This window comes from Chrysemys picta, chromosome 5, assembly GCF_011386835.1.
Source record: "Chrysemys picta bellii isolate R12L10 chromosome 5, ASM1138683v2, whole genome shotgun sequence".
Taxonomy (NCBI): Eukaryota; Metazoa; Chordata; order Testudines; family Emydidae; genus Chrysemys; species Chrysemys picta.
In genome coordinates this window covers 19,213,434-19,240,379 of record NC_088795.1, presented here as the reverse complement: position 1 = coordinate 19,240,379, position 26,946 = coordinate 19,213,434, and the positions used below count along the sequence as shown (strand labels likewise).

The window sequence follows — 26,946 nt, the reverse complement described above, 5'->3', positions numbered from 1 at the left end:
GTCATCTAGTCCAAACCCCTGCTCAAAGCAGTACCAATCCCTAGACAGATTTTTGCCCAAGATCCCTAAGTGGCCCCCTCAAGGATTGAACTCAACCCTGGGTTTAGTGGGCCAATGCTCAAACCACTGAGCTATTCCGCCCCCAACAAAAGATAATGGAGCTCTTCTCCACTGGACTCTCACATTACTCTGTTCAACAGAAAATATCTTCTCTGCACCTTTTAAGTGAATTAAAGAAGCAAGGTGGCAATGTCACAAGTGGTACAGAGACAATCCAGCACTTGGAACTGCACTGCACATATTTATTTCTCATAATCTGCTGTTGACTGATAGCTGTCAAACAAGTTGCTTCCTGCCTTTGTCTAAAGAAACACAGAGCTATTGAGAGAGCTCACAAATCATTTGACTTGACTGTGAAAGTCCTAACTTACTTAAATATTGTGATTCTATTATTTTCTTTTGAGAAAATATTTATTCAAAGCCCAATAGCTATAATGCAAAATACAATATTCTTTCTTTAATAGTACAGTTCTTTTTTTTTTTTTTTAAGACACAATTTGTATTCGGTAGATATTTCTACCATGAATTAGAATGCTACGCTACACTTAGTGCCTTTCTATGTTACCTATTTTCCTAGTCTAGACAAGACCATAGATGTAAAAGTTTAGTTCTATAAGATTAAAGAAATGTTCCCATTTATTATCATTGCAGAATCCCAGAAACAGGAAATTCATCCAAGACAAATTGTGGCAGGAAAGGAATTGCAGAGGGGATGCATAAATGATCTGTGCATAGGACAGGGAGACAGAACCCTCACATTTATAATCATAGCTCTTTCAAAGCTTTTTTTTGGTGTTGGGTAAGTCTCAAACACTTTGCCTCAATTTCTCTACTTATAAGAATAACAGTACTCACCGCTTTAGAAGGATGGGGAGCATTAAAGACTAATGTCTGCAAGCAGTTTTAAAGTGCTCCGTAGTGCTATGTATTTTCAAGGCAACACATTACCATCAGTCTCAGGGCAATTAATCCTATTGTAGTGAAACAAAATGAACTAATATTCTATTCAACTCTGGGAAAGAAGCACTGAGGCTTACCTCATACACAGCTGCAGCCTGTTCTCAAAGTGAGTTCTTGGTTACAAAATGTTACCACTGTTGATGTTTGTGGGTTTTCTGTCACCTTATGAAAAAGAATTGAAAAGTAGTTGAGAACCCACAACTGTAACCAGAAAGACTGGATGGAAGTGAGGGAGGGGGGCTATTGAAAGCATAAACAAACTTAGGCTTCCGGTGGCTATTAGGTACTCATTACTTAAAGAATAAGAATAAGGCAAACCTTATTGTATTTCAGTTGATTGTGTTTGTCAGAATTATTCTGTATTTTATTAATGGGCAACAAGCTTCCTTGTAAATAATCATCCTTACGGGTCTTTTGTTTATTTCTCTGTATTACAAGACAGACAAAGGAGCATACCGGTCCTTCCTTCACCCCTTGTTTTTCATTTGGAATTATCAGCTGTCTTATGCAAGAACTGAGAGCCCCAGTGAATGCAGTTACTTCTATAGACATTCTTGTGCCAGCGCAGACTCCATCTTTTTAAAAATATCTGTAGAAATAAGAGAAAGCATTCTTTGCTGAAACATCTGGACCAGTAAGTCATATCTGGGATGTTTATTTCTCAGCCATCCTAATAGAGATCCTTATAATCCACTTGAAAGGTCATGTGTCACTTCTCTCATATTAAATATTATTAATCACTTGCTACTGGGAGCACGCACAAAAAACCTGGCTTTTTTCCTTAACTATACAGTTTCAACAGGAAAGCTATATTTCTTCATTTTCACATTACTGCATTTCTCAAGTTTAACTTATTGCTCTATAATTGCCAAACATAAAAATAGAATGGAAAGGAATTCAGTCCCAGAACATATCACAGAGGAGTCTTAACCAGCATGAGACGTGTGTTTAATCACTACTCTGAATTGTTACAGTTCGTGCAGGAAAACCATGGAAAGATTTACCTTAAAGTCAAACCACAGATAATGTCACAATTGCCAATGCCTGGTTTTCTAGAGGGAAAACATTCCCAGAACTCACAAATGAAACATCCACTCTGTGACATCATCTTTACAACAGAGACACTTTCCCATCATTGTACAAAAGGATGCAGTAGTTTTTCATTATAAGCACTTAGCCACCTATATTTTTTTTAAACTCCTCTCTAATAATTTGCTGTGGCCTGAAACTTGAAGTTCAATTATTTATCACAAAGTTTGATGCATATTTTAATATACACAACACATGTCCTGAATAAATAACAGTGTGATCAATCAAAATAGTTCTGAACAGGCACAACTGGGGCTTACTAGTGCCCGAGCTCAGTCCACAGCTGCACACAGTAACTGTTGATTATAGCAGGAGAGAGGAACTGCAAAGAAACCATTTGCAGCTACTTAATTCTGGGACAAGTTTTTCCTCATCTCCAATGTTTAGAGCAGCTTAGGGGGAAGTTATCTATTGCCCCAAGGGGCTAATATGCCAGCCTGGGCTCATCACAGAACTGTAGTACCCTGGTTACACCCCTTCCTCGTGGTTATGACTCTCTGCACACTCTTTTTCAATGGGAAGGATTGGAGTAGGAGCCAGCTACACAAGCTTTATGCCATCCAGGGACATGCCCCCCAAACCAGGAGAATCCCTGGGTGGCCAATTGTTCTGGTTTTCTACACTACTTGTACCACCAGAGTGCATAGCCAAGGTTCTGACTCACTGTTTGGTTTCTTTAAAGTCATAGATATGGATTAGTCAATACTCTGCACTGGCTCTGCTCTCATATATAATACATGTTTCTAAAACCGCTTAAATGCTCTATTTACTCTAGAGGCTAAAATGACTCTGAAGTAGCCCTTCCCATCTTCCAGCAAATAACGTGCCAGCCTTCATTTTATGTTCAACTCTTAAAAGATTTTTTTATCTAAAAGACTCTGTGTACAGTATAGCAAAGGTGCTTTTTTCCTGTATGTTACATCTATATCAGGTCTGTGATATCTGTTGGCTTCAGGGAGGCTCCCTTATCAGTGAAAGACACTGACTCAAATTCTGTATAAGCTTGTCAGGATTTACCAGCAGTGCTTTGTGCAGAGTTTCTCAAAGACCCGTTAGAGCACATAGGTCAAAGCTCATTCTCCAGGGAAAGCTAGGAAAGCCCTTCTACTTTGCATTGAGAGGGTTTTTTGGTTGGTGTGCCGGGGTATTGTTGTTGTTGGGGTTTTTTATTCTTTGTCAAAGTGATATGCAAATGTAATTTTGGTTGTCATGTCTAGAGCCTGGATGTTGAGTGGTATTGGTGACCTGTGATATATACAGGCGGTCAGGCCTCAAAGTCTGAGTATATGATTTGATTATTAAAAAGTCACCAAGCAATGTTTTGTTGTTATTGTTATTTATGTTATCTTCTCATTAGTGGTGGGTAGAGTGTATGGCAGGTATGCAAAGTTGGATGCCCTGGATTTTGTCCTCTACACCAATGCTTCTCAAAGCTGGTCCACCGCTTGTTCAGGGAAAGCCTCTGGTGGTCCGGGCCGGTTTGTTTACCTGTCGCGTCCACAGGTTCGGCCGATCCCGGCTCCCACTGGCCACGGTTCACCGTCCCAGGCCAATGGGGGCTGCGGGAAGTGGCGCGGGCCGAGGGACGTACTGGCCACCCTTCCTGCAGCCCCCATTGGCCTGGGACAGCGAACCGCAGCCAGTGGGAGCCGCGATCAGCCAAACCTGCGGACGCGGCAGGTAACCAAACTGGGCCGGATCGGACTGAGGTGTAGGCAGTCTTGTCTAGCGGTCACAGATGGGCTGAGGTTTGCCCAGCAGGGATGGAAGATCAAAGGTAGCACCACATTAGAATCGAAAGGCAGGAACCAGGGTCAGTGTTAGGCTGGAGTTGGAGACTGGAGATTAGAGGCAGTACTGGGTTAGAAAAGAGAGGCAGGAAAAAGGGTCAAAGTCAAGTTGGAGTCAGGGACCAAAGATCAGGCAACAAGCAAAGTCTGGCATTGGAGCCAACCAAGATCTCTATAGCTGCCCAGACAACTTCCTGGCCCAACTCCGGGGCTTAAGCATGGGCAGTTGGCCAATCAGAGGACCAGAGGTATTGTCACTCTGGGTCTAGTGGGCAGTACTTCCTATGACATCTACTCTCCACAGTGCTCCCTGGCTATGCCTCTAGATGCCCATTGGTGGCCCCGTGGGAATATCAGCTACCCCAGGCTTTGCAAACCTGGACTCTAAGGACCTGGGGAGTAGAATCAAGGCAACCAGCAGTAGTGAGTTTCTTTACCACAGCTCATGCAGTTTGAGTATATAACCTACCTAGATCAGTTACAATATTGTCTGAGGACCAAATCCTGAAATACTCAATCCCATGGGCCAAAATTTACCTTCATGCTGTCATTAATACTCTTTAATAAATATCTTTCTTACTTGTCATGTGGTTTCAGAGAGGTTGCCCCCTAGAGTAGAAGCTTTATCAAAATACGTGTCAAAGGTTTTCTTCACACTTTATGTTCCCCTGACCAACATGGCTGAATCTGGGGGCTGCCCAAGACCATGGGTGTGTGTTGACCTTGCACACATCCTTTCCAAGGGCATGAGCCACTGCCTATCAATAGTAATGGGAGTGTTCCATTGACTAACAGGCTGCAGATTGGGCCCCCATCAGAGCTTGAGCTTGGATGCATTCACTTTGCTGGTGACTAAAGGGGTATAGAGAAAACATGAAATTTCTTCTCACTAGAATATTCATAATGACAGCAAGGAGGTGGTGTCGCATGCAATTTGGAGGATATCTGCCTAGCTTTCTGCTAAGGCAAAATCAGCATTCTCATTCTCTACTGAAGCAGAACATTGCTGTAGTTGGACCAGAATGCTGTGAAGATGGGTGCGAAACCATTTACACCTCCAAATCTCTATAAAGCCTATGATCTAATGATACATTAGCATTTAATTCCCTTGTTGATGATCCACTGTAATACATGAAAAGTGTGTGTGTGCGCGCGCGTGCGCCAATCCAATGCAATACAGACACAACATTTTGGGCTCTGGCATGGAGTCAGGGAATACAATTGTACATGTGGGGGTGAATTTAACATAGCAGAAAACTTTCCAAACAAAGCAGCACTGTGGTTTGTGGCTAATGATCTCAGATTGTGACAATATATATTTAAATAATGCTAACCAAATTCTCCAGTGATTTATAGCCAATGGAATTCTTGCTTTCAGTGGGACTACGTGGGTTAGTTACTGGATAATTTGGTCTATTTTTTTTTTAACAGTTCACATCTTTTTTTAGGATAACCAGGGGTATTTATGATAAAAAGGTCCCCAAAGTGATTTAGCAACAGTGGATTTATTTTATAGTGAGCTAACATTTGTAAACTTCATTATGATCATGTGATTCTGCTAGCCCCTGTTAAGTGCTAGCCTTAATCCAAACTCATGTCCATTTGCAAAACTGTGAAAAGAAACTTTTCCTGTCCATTTCTGACGTGGTTTGTTTACACTCTCAGACTGTACTGTACAGTGTAAAAGAAAAATATTGATGCAAAAGCACAGTAATGTCTGTTGTGCTAGTTTGAATATAAACAGAGAAATTTCAATTGAAGGATGACTATTTTAAAATGGAGACTGTGAAACAGTTTTGGTTCAAACTGTGACCCACTTTAAAATGGATAATATACTGGGGAATGCATCCTGGAATCCAACGACCAAACTCCTACTTATATGAAAATCATCACTTATGTACTAAGGGCCTGATTTTTTGACCCCTGCTCTTCTCTTGTACTCTCAATTTTATGAATGCCCAAGCTTACACAAACGCCTGGGCAGATAGATTATATAGATTTCATGACCTTGAGCAGGGAGGTGTTATTACTGGAAAAGCAAGTATGGAGGCTGGTCTGCAGGCAGAGATGCTTCTGCACAAGTAGAGCCTAGATTGATGCCTCACTGAAAATCAGACACTGAGTATTAGTGGCTTTTTGCATGAGTGCAAAGCAGCAGGGCTGCTAGTATTTTGCTCTTTCGTTTCATGTCAGAATAGATGTGATTATGGGTGGAGTTTCCAGATATGTACATCTATCAAACATGGCCAATGTTTACCCAGACCTTTCCATACCTGAGAGTCTCCTTATCCTTTTTTATATCTTTCATAAGCCTCCGTCTGAACATCAAATTTAGAAAGGATTTCTTAACGTTGTGTAATCAGACAGAATACAGATTACATCAACAATGCTTGAATCCGTGGGGTCCTAATAAATTGTTTAGTTTATTATGTATTACTAAGAAATTGCTGACAATTAGACAGTTTACCTCTAATTCTTATATCCTAACTGTGATCGCTAAAAACGCAAAATATTTCTAGACCTCATCAACATATGCTCTAATAATTTGTAGTAGAGGTTGCAACGTATTGTATCACACAGCATATTCTGAAAAAATAAAGATTACTGACACATCTGTTAGAAATTTTTAAAAGAAACCACATCAGTGGATCAGCGTAATCTATGTACTGATTTCTGAAGGGTGTTGCTTTAAAGGTAATACATTTTCTTGATGTCTCTGAGAAGGGCTTATCTTCTGTACCTGCCTATGTTGAATGGTGAAAGACTAAGGCAACTGGGAAATGAAAATAGAACTTTAATATCCTCAACAAAGGTAAAGTGTTTTATTGTAGAAACATGGTGAACTATAAGTAGACTTAATATCTTGACTATAAAACTTAAAGGAAAATCTCTTCCATTACCTAGTAAGGTATAAGTTCTCTAGATGTGACATAAAATACACTGGCCCCTCTGAGAGAAGAGGAATATTGTGCAGCACGTCCTGTCACGTTTTTGTCCACTCCTTTTGGAGTGGGCACTGTGAAAGTTTAGTATCAAGACCTTGGAATCCATTGTGAATCCCAGTAAGTAAAATATAGGTAAAGGTATTTGTAACTGGGTGGCTTGCCCCATGGGTGGCTAAGCCAATCCTGATTACAGGATCAGCCATCCTCCTGCGAGGAATCACCTGATTCCACTACAAAAGGAGCAGGAAGTTGCAATGAAGAGGGTAAGATCAGGAAACTGCAGCTGTAGAAACACTGCAGAGTGTAAGAAGGCTCTTGCAGGGCCCTGAGTCACCGGGGGAAAAGCTCAAGAAGCAGGGGAGAGTGAGGAGAGCTCTCCAGGCAGGGAGGCTTGGGAGAGACCCTGTCCAAGCAGGGGAGAGACCGCAAAGGCCCAGCTGGAAAGGTCTGTGGAGAAAGACGAACTCGAGGCTGGAGGTGCTGGAAAGCAGAACAACAGTTACTCAGGGAGGCAGGGCTGTGCCCAGCTGAAACTGGGATGAAGCCTGTGTTCTATTTTTGAAAGACTCTTGGATTATCAGGAGCGAGAACTGAACTGGGGTTGGGGTCTAGAGGGTCAATATGCACCTGAGGACTCAATGAATTGGACCCCAATAGGGGGCTCTTTGAACTACCTTTGAACTGGGTGAGTTCTTTAAGTGCCTTGCAGAGGGGGAAACAGAGGTAGGGAACTGCAGAATGACCTGTGGCCCTGAGAGGCGCTTGCAAGGTGTCTGCCCACGTTATAGCTTTAATATAGATTTTTCTAGATTCACTAGAAAGCCGACCACCCTTTCTGGGTGGGGTGTGAACACAATAACCTACTTTAGGAGCTCTACTGGTTATGCTGAAATCAAGGCAGTTAAATAAATTATCATTTTCACTGCCAGATTTTTAGGACATGAGGAATGGATCTCATAACTGAGGTGAAAAACCTTGGAGCCACGTACAGGCTTAATTCTCAGCCCCTCCTACTGTACAGTATTGCTTTCCAGGAAGTCTCCTGTAGTTCGTATATCTTCTTAGGAATCTCCCATAGCATAGCCATGTATCCAAGCTACCAGAGGCTTTCCTCAGATCTAGTTTTTGCTGGAAAATCCCCATTGTAAACCATGGCTTTGAGCCTTTCCCTTCAAAACAGCTGGGCAGCCATAAAGAGGTTTAAGGGCTTTAGATTTAAAACTGGACAGTATACCCCAGTGGACTTGGGAGTTTAATATATACAGCTTAACCGTCCCTTGGAGTTTTCTGTTGGCGCTCACTCTAAGGCCTGAAACGCTGGACTTTGTCTTATCTCCTTCTCTAAGGCTAACAAGGTATCTAGGTTTATTTCTGAAAGGGCATCCTTTGTAGGGGGATTGACTTGGAAATATCATTTTAGCCCTTCTGATACCCACTGTAGGACTGATAAGCCTTTCCCAGATTTAAGCACAAAGCTGAAGCCTCCCTGCTGTTGCTAGTGACTGGATTGGCAACAGGAAAGAGAGAACTTCTCCTAGAAACTGCAGAGGGCCTGCCCCAGTGGGGCTGTGAAGGTTTGATTCTCATAGGAATTTTTGCATGGATTATAGATAATCTGTTTCTGTTAGATATTTTAAAAATTATTTCTTTGAAGTGTGATATGCATCTGATCATTAATGTATCATTATAATGTAAAATGTCTGACTTTGGAAAGTATTGATATATCTGTGTAATTATATTGTGTCCTTAATTGATCAAAGGACTATATATGTTCATTTTTAATCAAGCAATTGATTAAATCTAGTAAAACCAAACATGTCCCACTCTTCAAACAGAAATAGACAAACTCCTAGGGGAACAGCAGACTGTCACAAAGCAAGGGTGAAGGAGGGAAGAATGGTAAGTATTCAAGAATTTTAGCAACTTTTGTCCATATAACCATTGTGTGAGTAAAGGGATTGGCTATTTTCATGAAGGTAAAATTAGACTGTGAAAGAAAAGAGATTTATCCAGGTAGAATAACTAGGATTTGTGATTATTCCACAGAGATCAAAATATTATTTCTAATCGCCAGCCCTAGGAAAACAACTTGGGAGCTGAAAGTGAAGCTGGGTTCTTTTCTTCTCACGCTTCAGCAGCAGTTATAAAGATTCTGCAGGCCAAATTCTGTCCTCGGGTTTACCCTATGCAATTCCATTGTCTTCCGTTTATACTCTACTCTGTTCAGTGGAATTGCACACATGTAACCCAGGAAAGAATTGAGCCCTGAAATTTGAATTTAGTTAACAATTCTGTGGATGACACATGAGAAGAAATAGAATTCAGCTCCCTCTCCCATTACTGCTCATTCTAAGGACTAGCATGAACAAAATACCTATTTGTTATCAGGGACTATGACTCTGAATAAAGGGAGTGGTTCTCGTGAATAAGATGATGTCTGTTTTTATAGTAGAACTGACTTTAAGGATATAGCTCCACTGCACACTCATGTAGAGTACGTAAACTGTGTGTCCCACCCCCAGCAAGGGTATAAATAGCAGTGTAGGTGGCAAGGCATTGCTTAAGTCAGCAGAGCACAGATATGCCAGAACCTTAGGGTTTGTACCCTACACGGCTCTCTGTGCATACAACCAGTCCCTCCTCAGTTTACACTGCTATTTTTAGCAGTGTAGGGTCATGCTGCCACAGCCTTTCCAATGAAAATGAAAGAGTCTGGCATTGGGGAAAGACTCTGGCAGTGGGGAGGCAGTGGCTGCAGCAACACAAGAGGAAGAGGAGGAGGACAGGAACAGGGGGACAAACTGCTGCGGTCTCAACTGTAGCTTGTATAGCCCAGTTCTCTCCCTGCTGGTGCCTGAAGAGTCAATAGTGGGAAGAAGCCTGGATCCCGGTTCCTTCAATGACCCTTCAATAGCACCCATGTAAAACTCACTCCACACAGCATCCTCACTTGCTTATGCACACTCTCACCGACTAGGGGAGACTGCTCACCTGGCCATCCACCCGACAGCCAGAGACCACATGATGATCTGACTACTACTAATTTGCCAGAAAAGGCTGCAGGACAACTACTTTCTGCTGCTGCTGCAGGAAAGGAAGCCCACTAAAGGAGCTTCCATGAGATGTTAAGGATGGGGAAAGAATATGTCAAGGGTAGTAGGCTATGGGTGTGGGTGTAAGGATTAATGGATTCAGAGGGGGCACTGAAACAATGGAAAGATTGTTTTAGGGGAAGAGTATAGAACTGTTGGCTTTGAGGGTGATAGTGTATGGAATTGCTTCATTTGGGGAGGGGGGGACAGAGCGAGAGTTTGACTGAGGCAAAAGAATTTTGAGAGAGACCTTTGTTAAAAGGTTGGCAGCACATCATTACATCTTACTCTCTTTATATATAAGCATTCAAAAAGATCTATCAGTTTTGATAATTTCATTATTAATGGATCATACATTACCATTAAAATCTGGGAGGAAAAGAAACCCATTCCTCCCAAAATAAAACGTTCCCAGCTAATGAAAAGTGTGACAGAGTCATTACCGCAGTAGGGGTCCAATTATATTTGTGGATAAAGATGGATTTTTATTAGCCAACAGCCAACTGCTATCTCTGCAAAGCAATCCACAAGCAATACCGCTCATGGGGGGCTATTTTAGAGCCACTGACCAAGGTGGAAATGTTTGGTTTACTGTTTTTTGTGTGAATGATCCCAGACATTTTGGTGCCTGTGTAAGTACAGGGCTAGCCAAGGCAGCCAATGCAAGTCCTAAAATATTTTAACTAGAGGACTTCCATTTCAGCTGTGACTCTCTCCTGACTTAAAGGTGGCTGATTCTGAAGCACTGTACTTAAGGGTGTTTATGATTTGGGAGATATTTTCAGCCCATACAGTAGCTGCTGCTTTTATCTCTTCAGCTTTGATCTCCTCTATATCCTCAAATATAATTAAACCTGTCACAGCTTCTGCAGTCAATTTTTTTTCTCCTCTCACAGTCTCTGAAACAAAACAAATTAGGAACATTAAACAAAAGAATTTCCAAGGTGCATTAAAATCAATTTTGGGCCACTTCAGCTCCATCTCAGATAAGGCCCCATGGCAAACATACTATCCTACCTCCTTCTTAAGCTTTAACTTGTTGATTTAGTCTTTTTAGCATAATATGTCATTTAAATGTCTCTCTATTTCGGCCATTGAAGAAGTTAGAACTGATTGTTAACTTATTTCCCCAACTTCCACAGAGATAAAGGAATTTGACACTCTTGGTGTCAAATTACACAAACTCCATGTTGTATCCACCTTGGATTAAAGCTGTGTGAAAATTTCACATACGGAATCTTTCCGGGATTTGGGATTCATTACTAACCCAGATTTTGCTGTGCATTTTCACAAAGTTTTGATAAGTTCTGAGGTGACCTGGGCTGAGTTTTGGGTGAAGTTAAGCCTATTTATAGTTTGGAGTGGAATATTTATTCAAGTTCAATAAGGAGATACTCCTACTCTAGTTCTATGGTCATGAACCAGAACACAAATCTGTGTGTTATGACATGGACACATCCCTACTATTGTGTGTGAGAAGTTGTGCACGTGTGCTTGGAAGAACACCTGTTTTAAAACAAAAAAGGTATTTTGAAAGAATGCATACAAGACCTGAATTTAAGTCCAGCCTCAGAATTTTTGCACTTCACACAAGGAGGTGGTCTCAACTTTGTATCTTCTATCAAAATGTTTGAGGGATGAGTCAAGTAACTGGAAAGTTAAAATCACTGGATACACCCTAGTTTGGAAAGAGAGAGTGGGTAGATGGGAGGCAGGATGGAACACTATATAACGTATACAATTACCTAGTTTAGAATAACTGACAATTCAGAATGACAAAACTTGGAATACTTATGGATCACTGTACTAACTGATAAATCACACAATGAGGTACCCCTCTGATACTTGGCACAATGGGGTACTGTTAGGACTCTGCTAAATACCACCAATTCAGATAAGGGAATAGGATCAGAACCTCTCTAAACATCTGAGTAGAAATGAGCAGTTAGGAATGCAGATAATTGATAATGGAAGCTAAAGGTATCCGTGAAAAATCTATGGCCAATAGAGTTAAGGAAATAAGAAGGAATTTTTGTAATATATAAAAAATCAAAATTCTATTAATGGCATAGTCTGATACTAGGCATGGATAATATAGTTATCAATGATGTAGAAAAGGTAGAAGTATTTGATAAATATTTCTATTCTGTATTCAGAAAGAAGCAAGATGATGTATTCATATCTTACAGTGATAATTAAATCCTTTCTATTCCATCGGTAATCAGTAGTAGGACGTTAAACAGCAACTATTAAAGTTAAGCTGTTTTAAATCTGCAGAATCAAATAGCTTGCACCCTAGAGTATTAAAAGAATTGGAGAAAGGTAACTGTGTTGACATAATATACTTAGACTTCTGTAAGGCATTTAACTTAGTCCTCCATGACATTCTGAGTAAAAAAAAAAAAAAAAAAATTAACACTATATATAATCAATGTAACCCATATTAAATGGATTTAAAAACTGGTTAACTCTGACATTGCAAAAAGTAATTTGTAAATGGAGAATCATCATCCAATGGGGGTATTTGTAGTGGGGTATGTTGTGGGGTAGACACATCCTGTCATGGGGTGTCAGGTCACATGTGGTCGATGAGGGGTTATGCCTCAGCTGGCTAAAGCCTATACTGATGGCCCCGCCTATAAAGCGGGGTAGTGCGGCCTAGCGGCCAGAGTCCCTTGGGCCTGCCCTTGCTCTCAGGGTAGCGTGGCCAGTGGCCAGCGTCCCTATAGTTACCCTCCTGTGTGGAGTTGCGGGGGCCCAGTTGCCCGAGGAGGGTGGTGGCTGAGGTAGGGTGACCCAGGCCCTCCCTACTCCACTGGGTCCGCCCAGGGCCCTGACAGTGGCAACTGTATTCACCATTGGGTCAGCAGGGATCTGCCAAAACACACTGGCCTATTTCCCTATCCTACAACCAGATCAATGTCCATTTCCCCTGGGCTACTTCCTACCCTGTCTTCCAATGGGTCCTCTGGGGTCGTCGACTAGCGAAATTCCTGAAGGCTCAATCCCCTCTCTGGCTTCCGCAGGCAGCTGGGGATCTGTCTGGGGCTCAGCATGTCTGGCCTCTGTGGTCTATGGCTCCGGCAGCTCCTGTGTGGGAACCTTCAATACGCATCCTTCCTCCTCAGCAGTCTGGCCCAACTGAATGGAGCTGCTTCCTCTTATATCCTGTCTCCAGGTTGAGCATGCCCAGCAGGGACAGAGGAGTGTGGCCTTCTCAGCCCACAGTGTGCAATTAACCCCTGCTGGGCCAGTATGTGATAGATACACCCCGTCACAGGGTCTCACGGTCCAATGCCACAGGGTCCAATGCCATTCCGTATCTTTATCAATGATCTGGAAGAAAATATAAAATCATTGCTGGTAAAATTTGCAGATGACACAAAAATTGGTGGAGTGGCAAATAATGATAGGGACTGGTCAGTTGTACAGACCAAGCTGGATCATTTGGTAAAATGGGTTATTTGAACAACATGAGGTTTAAAACAGCCAAATGCATGGTAATAATCTAAGAACAAAACAAGTAGGTCATACTCATAACCAGGGAGAGATGTATCCTGAAAAGAAGTAACTGAAAAAGTCTTAGGGGTAATGATAAATAACCAACTGAACATGAGCTCCCAGTGGGTTGCTGTAGCTAAGAGTACACATGTGATCCTTGGATGTGTAAGCACAGGAATATCCAGGGCCGGTGCTACCATTTAGGCAAACTAGGCGGTTGCCTAGGGCGCCAAGATTTGGGGGCGCCAAAAAGCGGCGCCCCCAATTTTTTTTTTTTTCACAGCGGCTGGGAGGGAGAGGGAGTCTGAGCCGCCGCCGGCAGCCCAGGGGTATCTTGGGTCAACGAGCCGCCGGCAGTCCAGGGGAACCCCTGGGTCAGAGCTGCCGCACGGATCCCCGGGCCGGGGGGTGGGAGCTGCCACGGGGGCGTGCCTCAGGGCGGGGGGGGAGCTGCCGCATGGCTCCCCGGGCTGGGGGAGGGAGCTGCCGCGGGGGGGAGGGGCGCCTCAGGGTGGAGGGGGGCCGGGGAGCTGTCGCAGGGCTGGGGGAGGGCGCAAAGTGGAAGTTTCGCCTAAGGCACGAAACTTCCTTGCACCGGCCCTGGGAATATCAAGTAGGGGTAGAGAGGTGGTAGGACCTCGGTATATGCCATTAGTGAAACCATTACTGAAATATTGTGAACAGTTCTGATGTCACACTTCACAAAAGATGTTGAAATATTGGAAAGGTTCAGCAAAGAGCTCCAAGAATGATTCGAGGTCTGGAAAACATGCCTCATAGTGACAGACTTAAGAAGCTCAATCAATTTAGTTTATCCAAGAGAAAGTTGAGGCGACTTGATAGCAATCTAATTGTACCTATGTGGGGCACAGATTTCTGATAGACGAGGACTCTCTAATCTAGCAAAAAAGGCCTAACGTGATCTAATGGTTGGAAGCTATACAAAATCTAGTATTGCCAAGGCTTGCAATTTTAATGCAAATTCCACAATGTGGTTTTTTTCCTCAAAGCCAACTGCTGAAATCATCTTATCACTTGAGAATCTCAGCACTTTTTTTAGTAAGCTTCTAGCCCTCAGAGCTGTAGAGAAGGGCTTGAAAATGTGAACCCTAAAGTCTCCAACCACAGAAGAGAAAAAACTCACTTCGTTTAATATTTTAAAATTCAAGATTTTAGCACCTAATTCATGAATTTTGAAAGCATGGGGTTGGCAGTATTGAAAATCAAACTGGAAATAAATGTTAAGTGAGGGAATTCATTATTGGAATAACTTACCTCCAACTTTCCATAGTGGTTCCTCAGGTCCTATCCTTGGTTCCCTTCTCTTTGCCCTCTACACCTTATCTCTGGGTAACCTTATCCACAAACACATTCAATCACCATGGTTGCAGGGTTTTGGGGGGGAAGTTTTTGATTTATTGTGCCCCATGCAGGTTCCGGGGTGGCTGAGGAGAATAGAGACACACGCTTTTCTCTGGGCGTCTTGGGGTCTGGGGAGGGGAGGCAGGCTGGGGGCTCCTCCAGGCAGGTGGGGGGGGGGGCTCGGGGCTCCCTCTTTTTTTCTGTATCAAACATAAGCCTCTTGTCTTCACTCTCAAGGCTGTTCACTACCTAGTCCCACCCTACCTATACTCTCTCATTCAGAATCAAAAAGTCAGCTCCCACCTCCAACTGGCCCATGATACCAGCACCCATTGCCCACTTGTTAAATTTCCAAACAAGCACTTTTGTGTTCTCTCTCATACTGGCCTTCACAGTTGGGAGGACAGCCTCATAACCATCAAAAAGCGATCTCATTATCTTCCTTTAAATCCCTCTTTAAAATTCTGCCCTGCCATGATGCTTACAAAATACTTGACAATGTTTGGCTGCTGGTGTGCTGAAACCACTACCTATCTTGTTTACAAATACTGCCTTACTGTTTCCTTGTACTCCCCTGTCTGTAGCCCATCTGTTGTTTCTCGTCTTATGATTAGAGTGTAAGATTTTGGGGCAGGGACTGTCTTTGTTCTGTGGTTTGTACAGCGTTTGGCACAAGGGCATCTTGGTTTGTTGCGTAGGGCTCCTAGGCACTACAATAAGACCTATAACAACTACCTAGGGATGTGGTGGAATCGCCCATCACTTGAAATTGTTAAATCAAGAGTGGATATCATTCTAAAAGATATGCTCCAGCTCATATAGAAGTTATGGGCTTGATACAGAAATTACTGGGTGAGGTTCTTTGGCCTGTGTTATGCAGGAGGTCAGACTAGATGATCACAATAGACCTTGTGGGCCTTAAATCTGATGCCCAGTTCCAGTCTCAATCCTCCATTTTGAGCTACAGCCACCCTTCTCACCGCAAATATCTGGTTACGCAGCGGACGTACATTCTTCAAGTACTTGCCATCTCTCTGTCAAGAGCAGGGTTTGTGTTGTGATACAGCTACTGATTCAAAAAAAGAAAAATACTAGAGGCTTAGGATGAAGGGGTAGGTGAAAATTTAAGGAAAAAGGAGAGCGCATGCTCTTTCTTTTAAGCATGCTGCCAGGTAAGCTCACTCATACAGCCTTGATTTGCCTCTGAAACAAGGGCTCAGAATATTAGCACGTTCTCAAGGTATTTTTCTTTTTTGAAGTGTGATGACATATAATCCACTCCTGTCAAGCACATGTTGTGTAAGGCTTTGTTTTGGTAATGCCAGATATAGTATGATGCAACAAGATGTGCTGGTGACATATCTTGATTGGCAGCACAACATGACATATCAAAACTTCAAAGCAAGTGATTGTTTCAGGTGTAATTTAGAAACACCTTTCACCAGTTCCACTCTTTGAAAAACTGCCAGGCTCAAGGCTTCTATTTGCAGCTGATAAGCAGATTCAGTTTGCTTAGAGAAGCAGATTTTTTTTTTCTGCACTGACAAGATGATGGTCTTTCTAGACACAGTCTGTGAAGCATCAGGGACTGTTGCATGCGCCTCATTAAATGAACTGATATGTAGAGATGGTGCATAAGCTGCTGTTTGTAGTACCCTGTTACTTCAGTTATACACAACAGGGGCCTAATATTATGCAGAACTGACCATATATTTCATAGCTATAGTATTGGGATGTATGAATTCTGGATCGGTGAGTGAAGATTGGAGAATAAAATGAAGCAGTGATAAAGAAGCTGGGGGGTTGTTTGTGAATGCTTCCCCCCCCCCCCAGGCAACTGGAGCACTTTTTTTTTTTTTTTTTTTGCATACCTCTATTATGTCCTCTCATTTGTCTCTTATCTATCTTGACCAGGGGTCCAGTCTGTTCCATTACTCCTCACCTGGTAGAATTTCCACGACTCTAATCACTGCCTCACCCTATCCCAGAAAACTGACTTAGTGCCTCCACCCTATCACAATTTCATCCCATGCTCCCTGCCCTCCAACTTATCTCTGACTTCCTTCTGGAGTGGGGTGGAGGCTGAGGGAGAAGATGTCTTCCTTTCCTTCCTCCTCCGGCCTGGCTACACTTGGGACATTGCAAAGCACTGATCCTGCTCCCTTTCCAGGCTCTAGTCCAAATATCACAGCTGGATGGGATGTACGAGGGGGGAAAATAAGGCAACTAATTTCCTTTCCCCTCACACCAATGCAGCAGGGACACAGCAGGGAACTAGCGGGGATGCTGCTGAGCTGTAGCAGTAGGGTAGAGAGAGCAGCTGCCACTTGGTACTCCTCACTCGCATCCAGGAGGTTTCAGAGAGGAGCTGGTGAGACAGGACTGGAGAAGTCGTGCTCCCTGCTACCTTTCCATAGTGATGGGCCTGGGCTTGGGTTTGGTTTGTTTGTAGTACCTGGCAAAAGTTAATGTCATTTCTTAAATTGTCCAGTCCACCTCGTCCTAATTACTATACAAGAAAAAATAAAAGGACGGTGTCACACTGGATGTGAATGGAACAATCTGATTGCCAATGTCTGTCATTATGGGGCAGGTTTATTTCCATTTAAAAGGACGGGCAAAATGAAAGTCAACAACAGGTTAATCTATTGATCAAATAAGATTTAAGTACTCATAGATGCAGTCCGTCTTAGTCCCATTGTCAAGCATTTATTCTTGCAAGTGGGTCCATTAAAGTCAGCAAATGCTCATTACTGCAAGTAAGAGGTGTACTAACTAGCACTCAAGCTGTATGAAGAGGACACAATAACATTTAAGAACCTGCTTCTGATCTCACAAACTGGTGTTAACCAGGAACAACACCACTGAAGTTAATGTTAGTTTTATAGAATTAGATCCAAATTCTATGTAGCTCAGTCTGTTTCTAAGTTGACTGGCCTACTAATCTACCAGGATCGGCTAAGTGAATGGAGACAAGATAGGAGCAATCAGGTTTAAAATATATAAGAGATTTGTTTGTGCAGTAAGGGAAGAAGGAAGTAAAGTCATTTACATGCTTAACAGTGTAATTTAAATAGAATAATCAGGACTGTTAAATATCTAAAAATAAAGCATTGCCTAATATCAGCCCTTGGGGTTGAGAGAAATTCTTTAGTGAGATGCAATGAAATAACTTTTCAAATAAAAGCCAGCTAGGCCACATTTCCATAATTTTATAACCAGAATTGCTCCTGAAGCTATATTATATATCACATGGAGGAAAAATGGAAAAAAATACAATTGAAAGCAGACAGCTGCCCAAACATTATAGAACCTGTATAGCTTTGACAAGCTCCCCTGGAGAGAATTTCAATGGAAGGTTTAGTAGTAGATACTTTTGTCCGTAAGCTTTTCAGTATAAATAGACTCACATCTTTCTAGTAATGGCTGGAGGGGATAGGAGTATTACACACATTTTAGGCCTCATTCCAGCTGACTCTGTGTAGCTATGTAAGATGGAGGAAGAGCGTGAGGAATCTTCCTTACCCATTTGTGCCCAACACAAGGGCCATCTACAACCAGGAGAGGGAGTAGATTAAGTGATCCAGGCTACTGCAGCCAGCAGTGCTAGCCTTTCCAAAGGGGATCGAGTAAAGGCAGGGCCATGGCCCCCCGTTTCACACCAGCCTACAGAACTGCACCACTGTGAAGGATGGTGGAGCTGCCACTCCACCACAGGCTGCTCTAGACCTACTGGAGAAATTCTGCGTGTCATCCAGAATTCCTCTGAAGGGCTGCTGTTGTAGAACAGCACCTTCCAACCCCTACAAGGGTTGTGGTTGTCCAATAAGGAATAGAGCTGCACGCACCTTGGAATTCTGGGGGAAAACTGTCCAATGTGCTAATGAGGGTTGCTCAAAAACTGGTTCCTGTTACTGGTTCCGTTTGAAACACGCTGTTCAGAAGAGGTATTCAGAGAATTTTCCATCTTAATTCCTTTAGAATTCTTGTAGTGGCAATAAACATACTTTATACGTTCACAGCACCGGGGTTTTTCAAAATTCTTATAGATCAGTGTGGAGAACGAGGTTCCAGAAATCCAAGAGTGGGATAAAATCACTGCAAATTAAAGATGGACATTCTGCCTGTCTGTCTAGCTACATCTAGAGAAGCGTGCAGCACTATATAAAATATAGGGGAGACAAATTATGAATGCTGACTAATATTTTAAGGTGTTTGCCTTACAACAGTACTGATGCACAGGTAGGCATAGTATTTGCAAGTTGTCAATATAGAGCAGTGTCTCAAAGGGGCTGATCTTAAGCACAGCAGGCAAAAGGTTGCATGTTTGGAGAACATCAGCACTCAGAAGAAGCCATTTCTGTATGGTAGTCTTTACAAATTTATCTAGAGGATTAATATTGATTTATACCTACATTTCTTTTTCTTTCATTTTTCGTTTAAATAAACAGGATTTACCGAGATGAAAGCATTTACATAAAAAACCTCCATTGCTAAGTGGGTTTTTTTCCTAAACGTCCCACCCGTAGCCAGAGTCAAGACTTGCAATAAATACAGTCCTTATACAATCAGACTTGAAAGGACATAGTAAGTAGAAAGAGCTGCTATAAAAAGCTGAATTTTGCTTAGGAAGTTTTTCCCCATTTTTTCCCCTAAATGTTTCAGAATTCAATATTTTGAAACTTGAAAATTTTTGAAATTGTAGCTGGCTAAAAATTGGACTGAAAACATAGTGCACTTTTTTAAAATTTCCAAGTTTGACATTTGAAAGTCACAATTTTTGTCCATCTCTAAACATAATTGTTTTAATTTAAAGAAATGTGTTGTCATTGACTCACTACTTGTGGGCACTGCAGATGAAATGAGTGTGCAGTGGCCTGGTGAATTGGAACTGGGATAGTGCTCAGTGTGTAGGGTAGAATGGCTGTGATAGAAGGGGGTTGACAGGGCATTCAGGCTAGAACAATTTGAGGCACCCAGAATAGATAAAAGATGAGGCCACAGATATAACTGGATGTACTGTATTTCAACCCAGTTCTTCTTCATATGTACATATCTCCCATGATTGTTTTCTTGCATGCTTTGGTCCATTATCCTTATTTTTTCCAAGGAATTTCTAAACTAAAAGTGTATGGTTCCCACTGTCCTGTGAAGCACTGAGCTCCTCCTGTGAACTACTGAGTTCCCCCAACTTCATAGAAGCAAAAGTTTAGTGCCTTTCAAGATCTGGTCCATGTACAGTAGTAGGAATTGATTATACCATACACAGATGTGCAGTGGGGAGGATTAGAACCTTTGTCCTCTTCTCTGAATCTAGATCTCTACTAGATGAGGTATAAAAGCAGCCATTCAGATCCTTAAAAACATAATTGCTCTTTCTCAAGCCTTATTTGTCAACCAAACCCTACTTGTTACTGATACATAATTTTTTGATGAGTGTGATAAAATGTTTCTGCTTTCACTGACAAATGAGATAATACCGTTTATAGGGAGGATCACAAATTAGGTTCTGTAAAAGAGAACATTACCGCCCTGTGGGGGTGTGGAAGAAGACAGCATAAGACACAATAGGCATTTTCCATTGGGACTGCTCCATTACAATCCCAGGAAATGACTGATCTGTGCTGAAAGATTCTACAATCTTTATGAAGTGTAAAGCAGTAAAGTTTACAGTATTATTGAGCAGATTAACTTGCAGATGCATTGGGAGCAAGGTCTGTTCTTTGAATAACCTGGTCTTTTTAATATGTGAACACTGATGAATCACGCTTGCACTGCAGTGGCTTCATTTCAGTGCAGAATGTATTGATTGCTACCCTACATACATACACACACATATATATACACACACACACCCACACACATTCATGAATAAAGTCCATTGTTTAAGTTAAAAAATCATTTAATTAATTTTGTTTGTTGAAACTTCCTCTTTCCCTTGGGCCAAGGGTGGGTTAGGCTCAGTATTCTAAAAAATCAGGGAGGCCAACTCCTACCACCTCTTCCCTCTTATCCTCCTGCTCTGTTCTTAAAACCAGTGTCATTGGTTTTCTTACCACATGGATGTTTCCTGCAGACAGCTAGTGTCACACTCCTGTTGAAGCTTAGGGTTTTAACTTTATTCCTATCAGCAGATTGATTCTACATGCCTAATCAAAATATGTCACAGACGCTAAAGAAAGTGTCTTCAGGAATAAGATGGAATGGTTTTGTTTTTTAATGTATTCTTAATTTCCTCTACTCTGCATTATAAATCAAAGATCTAATCTTTAGGCACAGCTGAGATCCTCTCAGCGCAGAACCAGAGGGGGGAAGTGGCTGAATGCCACTGTAAAGCTCCTTCCGAGCCTGGGGTTAGCTGGGGTCCGATTCGGCCCATCCACATGTCAGAATAATCCTGATGTTGCTCTAGCTTGCACTAGTTGTAAGTGGCCCCAAAGTGTCATTATACCAGCTGGAGATCCCCTCCCATTGTCATGCCCCCAAACTGTTCTGCCAGAAATTGAAGTGCACTGGAAATCCAGTGAGATGAAGTGGACTGTTTTGGTTCATGCTCAGACATTTTCTAGTACCACTGCAGACCTCTCCTTCTTTTCCTCCTTTCCTGCATTCGATCCCATTCCTGCTCACTGGTCCAGGCTCTTTACTGGTGGTCACAGCTCAGGTAACCAGCGTTTTGCAAGGGATGAGCCATTTTGTTTTGATAAGTGGCCAGCAATGATCACCAAGGGCCTAATACTGCCTAGTGCTGAACACACGCAACTCAGATTGACTTCAACAGTAGCTAGGCACCTAACCAGGTCAGGGACTTTGTAAAGCCTACTAGTGCCTACTTGTATCTTTAAGCATCTAAATACTCCTGTAAATCTGGCCTCAAGAGTCCAAAAGTGACTTCTAATCCTGCAGCCTGTGTGAATGTTTGTCATGTCAGAATGATATAAACCTTCAAACAGCACATGAAGCCTAGTGTTGTTCTTTGTGACGTGATTAACAAACTCAGGGGACTTTTTCTTTTGCTTTATATTTCACCACACTATTTCTCTGATGTCAGAGAGAGTTTTGACCCAGTGAGGAATAAGTAAAACTGAAAAAGGAGCTCCGGATTTGTCACATTGTTTACCATTGCTATATGCAGAGGAAATAGCCTCTCAGGCCAGGGGGTCACAGTGAATAGGTGCTGTTGCCTTTCCATCATTTCAGAGACGGGCTCACTTGAGTTTATGAATAGTAATAGAAGTGGATTGAAAACTTATTGAAATTGCCCCCATTCCATGATGTAGGATAGCAGCTGCCATGGCACACCACTTAGTGATCACCTGTGTGATATTCATTAAGCTGTGCATTGTATTGTTCCCTCTTGTGCCTTTAGTCTAAAAGCCCCTTGAGGTAGGAATTGCGTTCCTCATCTGGCATATTGGAGACAATTATATGATGCTGCGCACACTTAATTACACTATATGGTGGCTTATAAGGATAATCTAATATATATTCATATTTGGATGATAATTACGTTAGATACTTCAGAACTAATGTACAAGTGCCTACTTTTGGGGATAGATGCTTTCAAACTATATCAAAACAAATAAATACTATAGCCCTAGATGACAAATAGTACTACAATCTGCGTACAGTACACTGTGCTCAAAATGGGTGGGTAAGGATGCAAATACTGTTAGATTATTGCCCATCATACCGAATATGTGTAAGTAGATGAGATTCTTCGTACCTATGGCTATCCAGATGTGGCACATTGGCTGTGGTCAAGTGTAGTGCCTGCTGCATCCTCGATCAGGGGACTGTCTCCTGCATTGGCAGGGAAAGGTAGTTGATGATGATCCAACAGGGTCTCTTCTGCTTACACCTTCAGTGACCTGATTCTCAAATCTTCTTCCCCTTACACATTGCTGAGAACAAATATATAAAAAAAATAATAATGAATAATACCTTAATTTGTAATGAAGACAAGGCTGAGCAGAGTACCTATTTTAGAAATGGGAGGAGGGAATGAACCAGATTCTAAAGATAAAAACAACCCCTTGATCAATTTGGTGGTGTCGCCATGTCCTCGTGACCACGTTTCAAACAGTAGGGGAATGATCACAATGGGCATGAAGGCAAGAATATTAATGGTAGGTTGTGAAAAACAATAACATGGGCAAGGAGGTCAGAGCTGAAACCTGAGCTTGGAGAGGCTTGCAAAATTAGCTGAAATGGGTAGCGATGATGCAAAAGAGGGCATGCTGTTATCCCAGCCTGTTTATTGTTTTCTCTGGTGGGGATAAAACACTGCAAAAGTCATCCCACATTTGCTGAGAGGAAGTTTGAACCTGGGTGCTGCCGCTTCTCCCCCCCTCCATCTCTAGGGAAGCCCATCAGATATTCTTCACCTGTTTGAGTCTCTGGGGGATGGAGGAACACGTTTGGGCAAGGAGAACTTAAAGCCAGGGATGCTTTGCAGCACAGTCCCTCCCATACTCAAGACAGTTGGGATTTCTCCATGAAAGACAGCCCTGGCCTGCCAGCACTGTCTTATGTGGATTCTTGCATGTACATTGAAATCCCCCCCAACAAGAGTTAAAGTTTAAGGCAATACAGGGAGGGATCTCAGCTGTCATGGAGTGGGGAGTAGCATGGGAGCAGCAGTCCTCTCTGCTAATGCCACAGCCACCCACAGATGCCTCCGAAGTGCAGGATTTCACCGTGGATTTCGGGATTCCCACAGGTCAGAGAGGCCATTTCCCCACCCTTTTCTGTAAGGATGAAAGGCAAATCAGCCTATCCCTCATTTCACCTCAACACGAAGATACCAAGAAAACTATTTCCTAGGACTGCCATGGTTTTTTTCCCCTAGAGAAAGGATGATTTGTCTCAGCTGTAAGCCCATATCCTGGATTTGGTCAGAGAGACTGTTCATCTCTGACACATACAAGTCATTTTCTTGCCCAGTAAGGCCACTTGTTTGATTTTTCCTGTAACACCAGTCTTACCCTTGACATGTTTTTATTAATTCATTGCCAGTTTTATCACAATTTCCAACCCCCTACTATTTCTGTCTTATCTGAGTCCGAATCAATAAATGGCAAACAGTGGCTTCTAATGATTATTTACATAATTTTATTTAAAATACCTGTTATCCTATTGAGGAGGTCAGGACTGAGATGCATCAATCTTTTAGGGGTAGAAAGTGCATGTGCAAAACACTAAAGAGTGAGGGAGCGCAAGGAAATAAATTCACAATGCAGTAATGACGGATTACACAGTTGCAACAAGTATGATAGATGAGTTTTATCAGAGTAAAATTGCAAAAGCACTTTGCTGTCCTTCTTAAAGGGGATTATGGGTACTGAATACCCAGAATTCATTATCTAGTTAGATATAATACAGGAGATATCTCAGGCAACTGTTAACATGGGAATAGCAGCCTTTATACAGGGACAATGAACATTTTAAAAAATAAGGATATATTTAAATCACATTAAGAAAACCACATATGTACAAACCAAACCAGAAAAATAGTATAGAGTAAAAAATTAAAAAAAGGAGTTTAACATGTTATGCACATTTGACTGATTTCTATTTTTGATTTAGGAAACTATATCTTCATTTACCTCTAAAGTCTACTCTTCCTGCCCTTCTGTCCCAGAAAGCCCTCATTAACTGGTTAAAAGATAGGAAACAAAGGGTAGGAATAAATGGTCAGTTTTCAGAATGGAGAGAGGTAAATAGTGGTGTCCCACAGCAGTCTGTACTGGGATAAGTGCTGTTCAATGTATTCATAAATGGTCTGGAAAAAGAGGTAAACAGTGAGGTGGCGAAATTTGCAGATGATACAAAACTACTCAAGCAGCAAAGAGACCTGTGGCACCTTCTAGACTAACAGACGTTTTGGAGCATGAGCTTTCGTGGGTGAATACCCACTTCATCGGATGCACTATTCAAGATAGTTAAGTCCAACACAGACTGCAAAGAGTTGCAAGGGAATCTCACAAAACTGGGTGATTGGGCAACAAAATGGCAGGTGAAATTCAATGTTGATAAATGCAAAGTAATGCACATGTAAAAACATAATCCCAACTATACATATAAAAGGACGGGGTCTAAATTAGCTATTACCACTCAAGAAAGAGATCTTGGAGTCATTGTGGATAGTTCTCTGAAAACATCCACTCAATGTGCAGAGGCAATCAAAAAAGCTAACAGAATGTTGGAAATCATTAAGAAACGGATAGATAATAAGACAGAAAATATATTATCTCTATATAAATCCATGGTATACCCACATCTTGAATACTGTGTGCAAATGTGGTTGCCCCATCTCAAAAAAGATACACTGGAATTGAAAGAGGTACAGAGAAGGGCAACAAAATTATTAGGAGCATGGAATAGCTTCCATAAGAGGAGAGATTAATAAGACTGGGACTTTTCAGCTTGGAAAAGAGAGGACTAAGGGGGGATATGATAGAGGTCTATAAAATCATGACTGATGTGGAGAAAGTAAATAAAGAAGTGTTATTTACTCCAGGAACTAGGGGTCACCGAATGAAATTAATAGGCAGCAGGTTTAAAACAAACAGAAGGAAGTATATCTTCACACAATGCACAGTCAACCTATGGATGTTGTGAAGACCAAGAGTATAACAGGGTTCAAAAAAGAACTAGATAAGGGAGGATAGGTCCATAAATGGCTATTCGCCAGGATGGGCAGGGTTGGTGTTCCTAGCCTGTGTCTGCCAGAAGCTGGGAATGGGTGACAGGGAATGGATCACTTGATGATTCCCTGTTCTGTTCATTCCCTCTGGCGCACCTGGCATTGACCACTGTCAGAAGACAGGATACTGGGCTAGATGAACCTTTGGTCAGACCCAGGATGGCCGTCCTTATGTTATGTTCTTATATTATGGATATATCTTGCCAAAGAAATTTCCTGCCATTTCAGGAGCCTCAGGCATTGGCATGCCTTGGTCCCTCCTACTAGAAACAATTGTTCGTCTCTTGAGGGCTGTGATACTCTACTCTAATCCAGGTTACTGGGCTCAACACAGAGGTAACGGGGTAGAGTTTAGTGGCCTGTGTTGTGCAGGAGGTCAGACTAGATGATCTGATGCTCCCTTCTCGCCTTAAACTCTATGACTAAGTCTTATCCTGATTTTCACACAAGCCTCTTAGCCTCCACTGGAAAAACTGACCATGACTGGCTTCAATGATAATGAAGCTCCACTCAAGTGCAGTCAGCTAACCAAGATCAGGGCTGTCTCTGTTGTCCATACCAGAAGGATGCTCTTCTGTTTCAGAGCCACCTGCAATATAAAAGGTGGCCAGATCTGATTTCAGAGATTTCATCTTCTCCATTGCCACACTGCCACAGGAACTACTGGATGAATGGATATTTTCTTAGGTACTTTGTTGTTAGGATAATTTTTACTGCAGCCCACTATGCTTGAGAACTGATGCTGCTCTTCGCTATCTGCACGTGTGTGGAGCTGGGAGCAATAGGATTGCCCCTGGAAGAATTGCTTTCCACATACAGTATAAGATTTTGAATCATTTCAAGCACTGTGGGTGCAGGAAGGTGAGTGGGAGGGAAGGGGGAGGGCCAAGGGGGCTGCCCAGTTCTTTGAATAAATTAGAACAGCCTTAGGAATTCTTGAGGCAGTTTAGCAGCAAGAGCTACCTTAACTCTGCCCTCATAGTGATGCCCTGGAAAAGTCAGAAGCTCAGGCTACCGTATCTGCTTAAAAAAAGAAAAAGCTATTATTGTGTCACTGACCCTAAAACTAGACTGCTGTTCTGAAGAGTACATGTACTGTACCAACTCTGGTCTTCCTGACTGCCATATAGACTGTACAGAAAGACAGAGCTTTGCTAAAGTTCTGGTTAGACAAATGGCACGCAGAAGGCAGTCATTCTCGTTATATGCCCAATCCTATGATGTGTTCAGGGTCCTCAAAAATATTTAGGTGCCTAAGGTACAAATCTATGGGAGCTAGGCACCTTAAGACCTTTTGAGGATCTGGGCCTTGGTGCCTCAGAACAAGTGCTTAGCAGCTCGCAGGACTGGGCTCACGATTCCATGTGCCAACCAAAGATCCAAGTGCCACAAGACTCCATGGAAGTGTGTCTGTGTCCCCATTGTAACCAGTTCTAAAT

General features: G+C 42.2%; 1 long non-coding RNA gene across 1 annotated transcript in view; it reads right to left on the bottom strand.

Annotated features, from left to right (window-relative positions):
* Nucleotides 1-3,752: 3,752 nt before the first annotated feature.
* The window catches only part of LOC135983550 (uncharacterized), a 118,149-nt gene continuing 94,955 nt past the window's right edge, over nt 3,753-26,946 (bottom strand). The window contains exons 2-4 of the long non-coding RNA XR_010601229.1: nt 22,526-22,703; nt 12,885-13,272; nt 3,753-11,614 (exon numbers count right to left, since the gene is read on the bottom strand). This is a non-coding gene — a long non-coding RNA (uncharacterized LOC135983550). The remainder of the gene's footprint in view (nt 11,615-12,884; nt 13,273-22,525; nt 22,704-26,946) is intronic.